The 12,951-nt window shown below is 47.0% G+C and overlaps 1 long non-coding RNA gene across 1 annotated transcript in view; it reads right to left on the bottom strand.

Annotated features, from left to right (window-relative positions):
• LOC102496835 (uncharacterized) overlaps positions 1–12,951 on the bottom strand; it is a 71,114-nt gene that overhangs the window by 44,664 nt on the left and 13,499 nt on the right. The window contains exon 2 of the long non-coding RNA XR_337141.3: positions 9,373–9,494. This is a non-coding gene — a long non-coding RNA (uncharacterized LOC102496835). The remainder of the gene's footprint in view (positions 1–9,372; positions 9,495–12,951) is intronic.

Here is a 12,951-nt window from a genome sequence, read left to right on the forward strand (position 1 = left end):
TGCTGCAAATCTGCGAGGAAGGCATTCTTGTTCCCATTTTATAGATGTAGAAACTGAGAGTACAAGAGGGTAAATAATTCCCAAGCATACCTCCACCCACCTACCCATCTACTCACACACAAAGAAGCAAAGCCAGGATTTGAACTCAGGCTTGACTGTATGTGGACTTCTCCCCTGAACTACACCGCCCGAAGCTAAATTCTGTGTGCTGATGCTTCCTGGGAAAACCTGCCTGCGTAGTCCTGAAGTCTACCAGGAGCAAGGGCCACCCTTCTGTACCTAAGATCATTAGGAACTGTCTTTAGGCAACAGGGGGACCAGGGTGATTAGAGAGGGTGTCTGAGGCCCCTGCCCCTGTCTGAGGGCAAAGTCTGTCTCTTGTTCCAAATGGCCTGATGGGAGCTTCTGGAGTCCGTGACTCCTCCCACACCCAGTTCCCTGGCCTCAGTTACTGAGTCCTGCCACAGGAGGGAAGAAGGGCTGCCTGTGCATCCCCTCCCCACTCCAGGCTCGAGCAGGTCCCTGTGATGCCCAAGGTAAGACTGCAGGATCTGGCCAGCAGTGGGCAAGGGCTGGGGGAGACGAGGACTGGGACACACCACCCTCTGCCTCCTCTGCCCCTCGGAGAACAAAGAGGAGGGCATGCCCTAACCTCTGTTCCCATGATATCTGGGCCAGAGGGGGGTCTTAATGCCTAGGATTAAGGGTCCTGGTGCTGAAGCAGCCCTGCTCCCCAGTTCCTCACAAAAGCCTGAGGTGTCTGCCTGTATTAACACTTTCTCCTAGAAACCAAAATGAACTGGAGAAAGAGCACCGGCCTGGGGTTCCCTGAGCCTTGGCTTCTCCTGAGTCTCTGCGACCCGAGGCAAGTCACTTAACCTCGGCCATGGAGGCTTTCCTTCCTGTGAAAGTGCGAATCCTTACAAGTTAGGATCATCACAGCGGACATTCAGGGAGGCTTCCTTCTGCCACAGGCACCGGGTGGGCTGCACCATCACACTTACCCTCACAGTATCCTTTGCATTTCAGAGGAGGAAACTGGGGAACAGGCTGATTAGGGCCACGCAGTGAGCAAAGGTGGACCTGGCTCTCAGTGCCGTTTTTCCATGCTCTTAGCCACTAACGTACAGAGCCGTCTCATAAAGATCACAGATAGATGTGAAAGTGTTTGGGATGAAAAAAAAAAAGGGGGAAGGTGGGACCAACAGTTAGTGTAATGGCTATGTCGCTGGACTCCCACGTAGTCGACCACGGTTCGCGTCCTGGACCCGGTGGCTTAAAACTCATGCCAGGCGCGTGTGCATGCGTGCCCAAGATTCCGAGAGGAAAATGGAGGAGAAGGGATTGTGGCGTGGCCATCCCCCCTGGGGGGTGATTTCTCCCTTTCTGTCTCATTGTCTTTCTCTGTCTGTCTGGGGAGCGCACGCGCCCTATAGCAAAAACCTCTCCAAAAAAAAAAGGGGGGGCCCACATAAAAAAGGTGTAAGTCATAACTCCCTCCTGGCCATAACTCAAGAAACATTCTTTTCTTTTCTTTTTTGAGAGAGATTTTTGTTATAGGTCCTGTGTACTTGTCAGAAAGACAGAGAGACAGGAAGTAAGAAATCACCCCCTGGGGGGATAGCCACACCACAGTCCCTTCTCCTCTGTTCTCCTCTTGGGATTTTGGGCACACGTGCGCCCAGCATGAGTTTTAAGCTGCTGGGTCTGGGACTCGAACTATGGTGGACTATGTGGGAGTCCAGTGACGTAACCATTACGCCATCTGCTGGTCCCTCAAGAAACATTCTTCATCTCCTTAAGAACATTCTGTGTGGAATTTATTCACAGAATTTGGGACCTCCAAGATGGAAAAGAACCTTAATGAGTCATTTTTTTTTTCTAATTCCATAAATTATATGAACTGTGAAAAGAAAAGTCATTTTTTTCTTCCTCCCTCCTTTTGAAAAAGAATGACATAACTAACCAAATAAGGTCAGAAGACCAGAAAGGTCAAGCCAGGGGTCCCCAGCTTAGGTTTTCAGCTGGCGGGTGAGGAGGAGACAGGATCCAGCTTCCCTGGCTCCTGGGAAGGTCGCAGTGAGGATAAAAGTTCCCTTTCCACCATCATGGTAGAACCCCTCCAACCAAAATGTAAACATTGAAACCTAATATCCAACTGCATTTCGTCTAACTATTAAACTGATTTAGGGACCAGCAGTTGGCATAATGGCTATGTTGCTGGACTCCCATGTAGTCAAATGCGGTTCGAGTCCTGGACCTGGTGGCTTAAAACTCATGCCAGGCGCGTGTGCATACGTGCCCAAGATCCCGAGAGGAGAATAGAGGAGAAGGGATTGCGGCATGGCCATCCCCCCTGGGGGGTGATTTCTTGCTTCCTGTCTCTCTGTCTGTCTCTGTCTGTCTGGCAAGTACATGTGCCCTATAGCAAAACCTCTCAAAAAGAAAACAAAACCGGGAACCAGCAGTTAGCGTAATGGCTATGTCGCTGGACTCCCACGTAGTCGACCGTGGTTCGCGTCCCAGACCCGGTGGCTTAAACTCACGCCAGGCGCGTGTGCATGTGTGCCCAAGATCCCGAGAGGAGAATGGAGGAGAAGGGATTGCGGCGTGACCATCCCCCCCTGGGGGGTGATTTCTCGCTTTCTGTCTCTCTCGCTCTCTCTGTCTGTCTGGCGAGCGCACGTGCCCTATAGTGAAAACCTCTAAAAAAAAAAAAAAACTGATTTAATTTCAATATTCAGTTTGGAATGTACTTGACCCTTCTTCCTCCCCTCCAAATTCTATCTTAGTTGCAGACAAAAGAACCGAGGGTGGTTAGTTTCTCCAGAAAAGGGATGCTTTAGAAGGATGCTGGGTAACTCAACAGGCTCTCTGGGAGGACTGCGGACTTAGAGGCCAGCCAGTCAGGAATAATGCCCAAAGAACACCTTGGGGTTGGGCCATGAACAAAGTCTGATCTTCCTACTGGAGCCTGCCTGGCTCATGGGCTGGCCCCACCTCCCTCACCTGCTCACTTCTTCCCTTCCCCTCCTCACTCCCCATGCACTACTGTCCTGGCTGCTTCCCAAATAATCCCTTTCAGGTTGATGAGCTTGCTGTTTCCCATGCCTGGAATCTAGGCATGCACGAGGCTCACTTTCTGGCTTCACCAGGTCCCTGTTCAAATGCCCTTCACTGGAGTGGACTTCCTTGCCATCCTGGCACTCTGTCGCCTCTCCCTGCTGTCTTCGTCCTACATTACTGCTTCCTGACATTGCGTTACATGTTGATGGTCTCGCCCACTAGACTATAAGCTCCATGAGGACAGGGACTTGGGTTCTGACTCTAAGCCCAGGACCCAAAGCCAGAACTGGTACATTTTAGGTACTTAACTATTGCTGAATACTCTGAAGGAATGAATGCAAAGCTTCAATACATACAAAACTCCCAAGTTCTGCTTGTGCTGGAGGATGAGGGCAGTAACTGGAGTCAATTTGCACTGTGCCTGCAGCTGGGCTTTCACCTTGCTCAGATCCCCATCAGCCCTGCTGCTCCCATGCTGGAGGGGTACTTGCCCAGGGACCTGCAGCTCCAAAGCTTCCCTGACAGTCCCTGAAGCTCCTAGCACTTGTCTGAGCTGCTGCTGTGTAGATCCTGGACAGCTGGGTTCCTGCCCTTGCCTTTCCTGAGCCAGACAAGCTGGAAAGTGACTATCCAAAGTCCCCTTTCACCTCATTATCAGTTCAGCCCAGAGAATGCTGCAGACAAGCAAATGCAGCCAGGTATAGGCTCATAGGGACACACACACCCAGGGCCGGGTGGAACTCTAGTCACGCACATGGAGGCCGAGTTTTATCTGCAGTTTTAATGCAAGCCTGTGCAGGTGTGTGCCCTGACTCCGGGTCTGGTAGACCAGCTCCCACCAGCTGTGTGACCTTGAACAGTTACTGGAAAAAACATTATTTGAAAAAGCACAGCTTTTCTCAGGTGTAAAATGGAAATAAAAGTTCCTATTGAAGATGAAAAGCTGTCCCCTCTGTATAAGTCCGTTACTGCCTAATCTTTATGGTACAAATTCAAGCTTCCTTGACTTGATATTCTTTCTTGGCTCAATCTCCCATCACCACCAAAATCTGACCAACCGATTTACTCAGTATGGTCGCTCTAGACTCCCCCAAATAACTCTCAAGTCAGTTCCCTGCTCCTCCTCACACCTGTGTGCCTGGAGCCACCGCCTGCCTGCTTTCCTGCCCTCTGAATTAACTAAAGCTCAGGGCAGGTCTCCTGCAGTCTTCCCTGGCTGAGGCTTTCCTGGGCATTCACAGCTGGGCACCCAAAGGGCAGAAGGTTGTGCACTAGCAGGCAGGCACATGGGCGGGCTCCTCAGCTCGAACCTGGCTTCCTTGAGAGCAACTTCTCTCTCTTCTGTTTCCTCCAAGATACTTAAAAATGCATATGAATTCCTTCTGACTGATTCACTTGAAGTTATAGGTTAAAATTGGTTAAAATGCCCTCAATACTCTCTCGATTTCCCAAGAAAAGGAATAGAAAGATACAGAAGTTAAATGAGAGACAAACTTAAATCACTCCTCTTTCTGCATGCTTGGTCTGTATGTAGAAAAATAAAAAAGCATCTCTAGCTACAACCCAGACTTGAAAAGCAGAGGAACTCCCTCAAAACAATATGTAGAAAAAAAAATTACAATTAGTCTCACTTGAAGATTTCAGGAAGGAAACACAGTTAAACTGAAAACTGTTAACTAGTGTTTAAAAACAAAACAAAAATAACAGCCCGGAAGTGTTTTTAGAACTGTGTATAGCAAAGTGTCTTAGGGGTTGATTTGTCTTTCCACACATTCCTCATGGTACCCGCTTTGACTAAAACCAACAGCCCAACACTCGAACTTTGTGAGTCAGATGCAGAGCGAAACCGGATAAGGAGGTGCACAGCTATGAATCGCCTTACCCAGACAGTAAGCGACAGCCACACAGGCATTACTGGCCCGTGCCCTAATCGGTGGGGCACATGGAAACTGAAGCATCAGCAGATGGCACCCTGCATCATCCCAGCTTCTCCTCCTGCCTCATTCCTCTCTCTGGTCCAGCCCTCTTCTTCCACACACCTGCTAAATACACCTGAAAAAAGTTCTTGCACAACCCTCCACCCAAACCAATGCCACAGTATTTCAAGGCGAACCTTAGGGCCAACACTTTTATTTCTTGCTTACTATTTTCAAACAAGAGTTATTAAAAGACAGAACTTACAAAACTCAACCAATATGGAGAATTCGATCTTTTTTACTTTCTAACTTTTTTTCCTTTTTTTTTTTTTTTTTTTTGAGAGAGACAGAGAAACAGAAATCGAGAGATCACTCTGCAGGCGGGGAAAGCCACTCTACCTTCCCTTCTCCAGTCTCCGCTCAGGATTTTGGGCATGCGCAAACACGTACCCAGCGTGAGTTTCAAGCCACTGGGTCTGAGACCTGATCCACAGTCAACCATGTGGGAGTTCAATGATATAACCGCAACACCACCTGCTGGCTCAGTACTTGCTGATTTTTAACCTCAATATATTAGACAGTTAACCCTTCTGAATGCAATTCTATATCTATACAAAGAAATTATCTCTTCAAATGTCAAACAACCTCAATCTAGGTCTCTCCCTTCCTTTAGTTTTTAAAGAGATCTTGCCCATTACAGACCATAAGGCAAAATCACAAAAACATAATCACAGTTTTCTTTTTTTTTTTTTTTTTTGCTAAAGGGCACGTGAGCTCACCAGAGAGATGGAGGGAAACAGAGAGACAGACTATGAGAAATCTCTCCCAAGGGGGGCATGGCCATGCTGCAATCCCTTCTCCTCTATTCTCCTCTCAGGATTTTGGGCACTCATGCACATGCACCTAGTGTGAGTTTTAAGCCACCAGATCCGGGACTCAAACTGTGGTCAACTATGTGGGAGTCCAGCAACTTAACCATTACGCCATCTGCTGGTCCCCACAATCATAGTGTATAGAAAAACTTGTACACAGAAATGTTCATAGCAGCATTCTTCAACAGAACATGGAACAACCCAAAGGTCCATCAAATGATGGTTGAATGCACAAAACACAGTATATTCATACAAGGCATGATTTGGTAACGAAGCACTGACACATGCTATGACGCGGATGAATGTTCAGATCACAGGGCTAAGTGAAAGGAGCTAGTCTCAAAGACCACATGTCATGTGACTCTATATACTATCCAGAACAGGCCAACAGAGACAGAAAGTAGATTAGTAGTTGCCAGGGGCTGTGAGAGATGGTGGAAATGGGGGGTGGGTGACAACTCAGAGGTAGGTGGTTTCTTTTCAAGATAACTAAAATGTTCCAAAATTGGTTTCTGGTAATACATGCACACTTTCAGAATGTACTAGAAACCATCGAAGTGTATATTTTAAATGGGTAAATTGCAAGGTCTGAGAGTTATATCTCATTAAAGAAATTTTAAAAAAGGGGGACAAGGCAAGAAAACATCCCATAATTACACATTAGGGAGTATATGACTGTTGTTTAAATTTACCAGTTTGAAAAGCGCACAGTTAATATGTCCTGAGGCTATTGGTCCTGAGTGGCCAGAAAAGAAGAGCCTGGACAGTGTTGAGAAAGACACTTCCGGTACAAAAGACAGCTTTGCTTAACTGTCTACAGTTTAACTGTAATATTAAATAAGCATTTAGATATCAGCAGACACTTTTTAGATATCAGCAGACACTTAAAATATGAGTAACCTGGCTTATGAAATAATTGTTTTTGGGGACCAGCAGTTGGTGTTATGGCTATGTTGTAGGACTCCCATGTAGTCGACCGTGGTTCGAATCCAAGACCCAGCGGCTTAAACTCATGCTGGGAGAGTGTGCAAATGTGCCCAAGATCCTGAGAGAAGAATGGAGGAGAAGGGATTGTGGCGTGGCCATCTCCCTGGGGAGTGATTTCTCGCTTTCTGTCTCTCTTTGTCTTTCTGGTGAGTGCACATACCCTATAGCCAAAAAAACACCCCTCCAATAAATAAATAAATAATAAAATAATAATTGGTTTTGATAACAATTTAGACTTAGGTTGAAGAAATTTCTCTTTTGCTTCAGTTACAAGAAATTGCCTATGACAGTTACAACCAGGGAGTTTAATGTTTATCTGTCTCTGAAACATGTCACCAAATCTCTTAGGTGCAGAGAAAGACTTTTCAAAATTTTTTTAAAGAATTATTTTATTTAACTTTATTTATTATTATTTCAGTATTTTTCAGTTTGATCAGAGAGAGACAGAGAGAGAGAGAGGAAGTGAGAAAGCAAGCCACCAGGTCCGAAACTTGAACCGTGGTTGGTCATGTGGGAGTCCAGCGCCTTTAACCACCATGCCACTTGCCAGCCCCAAGACTTTTCAAATTTTTAAGTCAATCTTTTCCAACTTAAGGATGTTATGGGTCCTTCAAATGAAAAACAGTAAAACCACCTTTCATGTAAAATTTTAATGATACACGTCAGACAAACAGTAATAAATGCAAATTTTACCAATGTGTGCCAATAACTGACATTAAATGAAGCAAGCAAGAAAACCAGTATTATGTAAAATTAGGATAGTAAATTTAGAGAAGAGGGTTGTTTGAGGACTTTAATGTTGTTGCTCATTAATTTCACTTTGTTCCTTTCCAGGTAACTATAAGAACAAATATGATTCATCTTCTACCCACAGGCGGTTGGGCTCATGTTCTGATAAGAGGGAAGGGAGACCGAGATCTTGGAGGGGGTGCGCCCTGGCTTATTCTGTAAATCTTAGCTCTGCAAGTAATTTTATCTTTGGGCTTTGGTTTCTGTATGTGTAGTGGTGAAATAATATATTTTTCCCAGTTTTTGGAAGGACTGAATGGGATATAAACTCTGTAGCTCAATGCGACATAGTGGGTGCTCAGTATTAGGGTTTGTTTGTTTGTTTGCTACAGGGTGCATGCATTCACCAGAGAAAGACAGAGAGAGAGGGAAAAGTGAGAATTACTTCCCAGGGGGAACGGACACTCCGCAGTCACTTCTCCTCATTCTCCTCTTAGGACTCTAGTGTGTATGTGTGTTCTCTCTCTCTCTCTCCCAGCATGTTTCTCAAGGCACCAAATCTGGGATGCAAACTGCTTATTTGGCCATGTGAGAGCCAGTCACCTTAAATACCAGGACATCTGGCTGGCCCTAGTATTAGTTGTTTTTTTGTTTGTTTGTTTTTGTTTTTTTTTAAACTAAGGTATTGGCTGAAAATAGTCAATTGTCATAAGATTTAAAAAAGGAAACACAATTATATAAGAGAAAAGAACAGGATTTTAAATAAAATATATAAACTTGAAATTTTTTAATACCAATTAATTTGGGGGAAAAAATACTTCGAGGTAAATTTCATTTGCAAAATACCACCTTCTCCCTACCACAATAGACGAATCCACAGAGGCCTGAAGTTTGGTGAAATTATGACCTAACATTCCACTTGCGTATGTCTGTGATTCCATAGGGTGAGCCCCAAGTACAAAGCAGTGCGAGGCAAAGTTGGCAAAGGCTGGGGGGAAGGGCAAGGGATTATTAAGTTCCCTGCAAAGAAAGCCTCGTGACTCTGGAAGAAAATGGCACAGAATCCTTGTCCGACAAGGCTGTGGGAAGGACATCACCAAATCTAGCTGGTGCTGAAACTCAGGGAGGGTCTTTGCTAGACCCCTCAACACAATGCCAAGAACAAGTGTAGCAGTCCTTGGCAAAAAGAGCAGAAGGCTCCCTTATTCCCAAATATGAAACAACTGATTGCCAAGCTGTTAGGGGGATCAAAATAGAACATAAACAATCCCATGCTACTTCTCAGACTGCAGTGCAAATAGGGTCTTTGGATAAAGATGAGAGAGCTATGAAGTTAAAAGGTGTGGGACAAGAGAGGGTCAGAGGCCAGATCTGGGCAGGCAGACAGAAGCCCTGGGCTGTGCAGGCCTGGCATGGCTCTCCGGCTGGATGTGAACAGTCCACCCTGTGAGCAACTGGAAGAAGGACCATGGGGTCCCTGCAAAGAACATCTCCCACTTCAGGCCCCCCCCAACACTTGCTGATTTATTCTGGGTGAGTAGCCTCTCCCTGGATAGCAAGGGTAGGGGCCCAGGGTGCAGACAGGGAGGGGTGTCACACTTAAAATGCAGAGGACAACCCCTTGTCCCTCATCTTTGCAACATTTTAGGCACAATTCTGGTTTTACGGCTATCGTTCTCTGTTTTTGAAACAAACTGAAAATCAACAAACTACTTCAAACTCCAACATATGTTTTTCCTATACTGAAAAACAAATAATGTAGAACCCATAAAAGAAAAACTCCAGTCAAGCTCTACACTCACCATGGCTAGTGGCTGGCAGCTGGCATTCAGGTCTTCAGGAGGAGAGAGTCCATTTTCTTGTGTCCTTGCTGTCCAGCCTCAGGACGGCCTGCAATGCAGGGAGGTCCAGGGCGTGCTGCCACCTGCAGGCAAGACAAGAAAAAATGTAAGTGATGGAACAGATCACCCCTCAACCCCAAGACTGACCTGTCCTTGTGCAGCTAGAAGACCTGCGTCCTGCCCTCCAGCCAAGGCCAGGAGCACTCTCCAGTGCCACTTCCTACAGAGCTATCCACAGCTATGGCTGTCCCACCTCAGCCAGCAAAGTCAGCAAACACTCGTTTTTTTCCAGAGAGAGATTTTTCCTATAGGGTTCATGTACTTATCAGAGAGACAGAGAGAGACCAAGAAGGACAGAAAGCAAGAAATCACCCCCTCCCCCCCGGGGGGGATGGCCATGCCACAATCCCTTCCCCTCCATTCTCCTCTTGGGATCTTGGACATGCATGCACACACATCTAGTGTAGGTTTTAAGCTACCAGATCCAGGACTTGAACCACGGTCATCTACATGAGAGTCCAATGACGTTAACCATTATGCCATCTGCTGGTCCCAGCAACAAAATATCAAGGATTCCTTAACAGAAAACTCTCACACAGGGCTGTTGTTGCCAGACACATTCTAAACTGTTCATGTAAATTGGCTCATTTAATCCTCACAACAACAGGTGAACATTTTAGATCTCTTCTACATTTCCTGATGACTGAATTAGGTTGAATAACTAAAAAGAACTTGATAATACCCAATTTCAAAGAGGGGTCAAATATGTAAGCTCTGTGAGAGATTCTGAGCATCCTGCGGACCACTCGTCCCCCAAACAATTGTTGAGCACCTGTTATGGACCAGATGCTGCTCTGGGCCTGGGAGGAGGGAGAGGAGACAAAGCCGTGCTCCCACAGACCTTCCCTGCCAGGGAAGGGAGGCAGCGATAGACAGTGAGAAATGATACGTAGGAGACCAGCAGTTAGTGTAATGGCTATGTTGCTGGACTCCCACATAGTCGACTGTGGTTCGAGTCTTGGACCCGGTGGCTTAAACTCATGCTGGGCGTGTGTGCGTGCGTGCCCAAGATCCCGAGAGGAGAATGGAGGAGAAGGGATTGCGGTGTGGCCATCCCCCCCTGGGGGGTGATTTCTCGCTTTCTGTCTGTCTCTCTGTCTCTCTCTGTCTTTCTGGCGAGTGCTTGTGCCCTATAGCAAAAAAAATCTTCCCAAAAAAAAAAAAAAAAAAAAAAGGAAAGAAAAGAAAGAAAGAAAAAAGCAAGAAAGAAAAAGAAATGCTACGCAGAAGAGACTGCAGGGCAAAGGGGGTAGAGCGGTATGGCAGTGCTGGCGACACTCACTCATGCACTCATCTGTTTCCCAGTACCACCAGACGTGTCATTTCTTGCCCGCGACTGCACGTCAGGCACTGAGCCAGAGATGCAGCTGTGGGCAAGAGGTACGGCTCCTGCCCGTACAGAGCACTTGCGACCATGAGAGGAACACCTGATGCTAATCCATCGATCCCCTCTACAAACCCAAAGGCGCTAAATTGTGTGTTAAATGGTACGTGTGATAGCAGAGTGTCCCCTGGACACATCCTGGGGAGGCCTGACTTCGTCTAGGGTGAGGGAAGACTAAGGTGGAGTGTGGGGAGAAGCAGCATCCCTGGTAACAGGCACGCCTGGGGATCGTGGACCGTAAGCGGGGAGAGGAGGCCCGAAGAGGGGTACGGGCAGCCCCAGCATGGCACTCCCAGCCACAAGATGAGTTTGAGCCTTAGCCTTTGAGAATTGGAGCTTGACACCAGGGTCTCAGGCAGAGCGGCAGTGTGGTCGGGTGTGTGTTTTTAAAAGATTATGCTATGTGGAAGGCTGAATAATGGCCCTGCCAAAGATGTCACTGTCCCAGTCCTGGAGGCTGTGCACACGTTCCCTAACGTGGAAAAAGGGACTTGGCAGATATGACTTGGTGAAGGATCTTGAGAGGGGGAGGCTATCCAGGTGTGCCCGATGTCATCACAGGTGTTCTCACGAGGAGGAGGCAGAGGCCTGACTACAGAAGGAGCCTGTTAGAGTGAAGCAGTGTGAGAAAGACTTATGGGCTTGATGCTGGAGGAAGAGGCTGGGAGCCAAGGAATGCAGGTCTCTAGAAGCAAGAAAAAGTCACAGAATGATTCTCCTCTCCAGCCTGCAGAAGGAATGCAAGCCTGCCAAAACCTTATTTTAGGACTTTGACCTCCAGACCTAAGTAATAAATCAGTATTGCTTTAAGCCACTAATTTCGAGGCAATTTGTTACATCAGCATTAGTATATACTGGCTGCTGCTGCTGCTTCTTTTTTTTTTGGAGAGGTTTTTGCTATAGGGAGTGTGTACTTGCAGAAAGACAGAGAGACAGAAAGTGAGAAATCACCCACCCCCCCCCGGCCAGGGGGGGGCCGCCACACCCCCTTGCAGAAAGACAGAGAGACAGAAAGTGAGAAACCACCCCCCCCCCCAGGAAGGATGGCTACGCCACAATCCCTTCTCCTCCATTCTCCTCTTGGGATCCTGGGCACACACGCACATGCGCCCGGTGTGAGTTTAAGCCACCAGGTCCGGGACTTGAACCATGGTCGACTACATAGGAGTCCAGTGACATAGCAATTATGCCAACTGCTGGTCCATATACTGGCTTCTGTAGGGGCAACAAAGTGAGAGGGAGAGAGAGAGACTGGAATTAAGGGGGAGGAGAGGCAAGAACCAGTTGGAGGTCACTGCTTTCATCCCGGCAAGAAGTATGAAACTTATATCATGGTGGGGGCCCCTGGGGGGAAGAGGTGTGGTTGAATGGAAGGACCCCAGGAGAGGAGGGATTGGCCAGTCAGGGCTCGACTTGGCCAGCTCTTCTGGGCTAGAGCCTCTTACCCTTGAGAGAAGGAGGAAGTTCCTATTAGGGCTGCAGGACCCCCTCCAGACAGGGACACCCTTTATTTACTTAACAGAGACCTGCCAACCCCATTCCCACCAAAGAGCCCAGGAATCTCCAGGACCGAGTCCGAAGAGTAAAGGCTGGAGAATTTTTACTGGGAAAAGGTAGCATTCATTTCTGCCAAGCATTAGGCTTCGCGGTGGATCTCTTCCCCTCCCCACCTGCTCGCTTTCCCTAAACAGAGAATTCATTATTATGGAAAGCAGGTATCCAAATTTAAATATTTCCACCTCGGGAGATGCAGGACTATAATTATATCCAATATCTAGAAGTGTCACGGTCAGCAGAATAATGCAGAAATGAAAGAAATAATAAACAAGAAAGTAGGAGCCTGTCAGCATCGACTCCCTTCCCATTCAATTATCTCCTTACATAGTGAGAGCCTAATTCAGTCCTGCCTAATGGGACTGCTGACCAAAACGAAAGGCAATAAAAATGATGAAAAGAATTTCAGAAATTCTCTAAAGAGAGGTGACAAAGGTGTGTTGTGCTATTCCCTTGGGGCTTTCAGCAGCCACAGGGGACCTAACTATTCCTAGAGCATGAAAAGGACCCAGGAACGTCTTCAGACAGCAAAATACCAGGAA

Source organism: Tupaia chinensis, unplaced genomic scaffold (assembly GCF_000334495.1).
Source record: "Tupaia chinensis unplaced genomic scaffold, TupChi_1.0 Scaffold144346_1, whole genome shotgun sequence".
Taxonomy (NCBI): domain Eukaryota; kingdom Metazoa; phylum Chordata; class Mammalia; order Scandentia; family Tupaiidae; genus Tupaia; species Tupaia belangeri.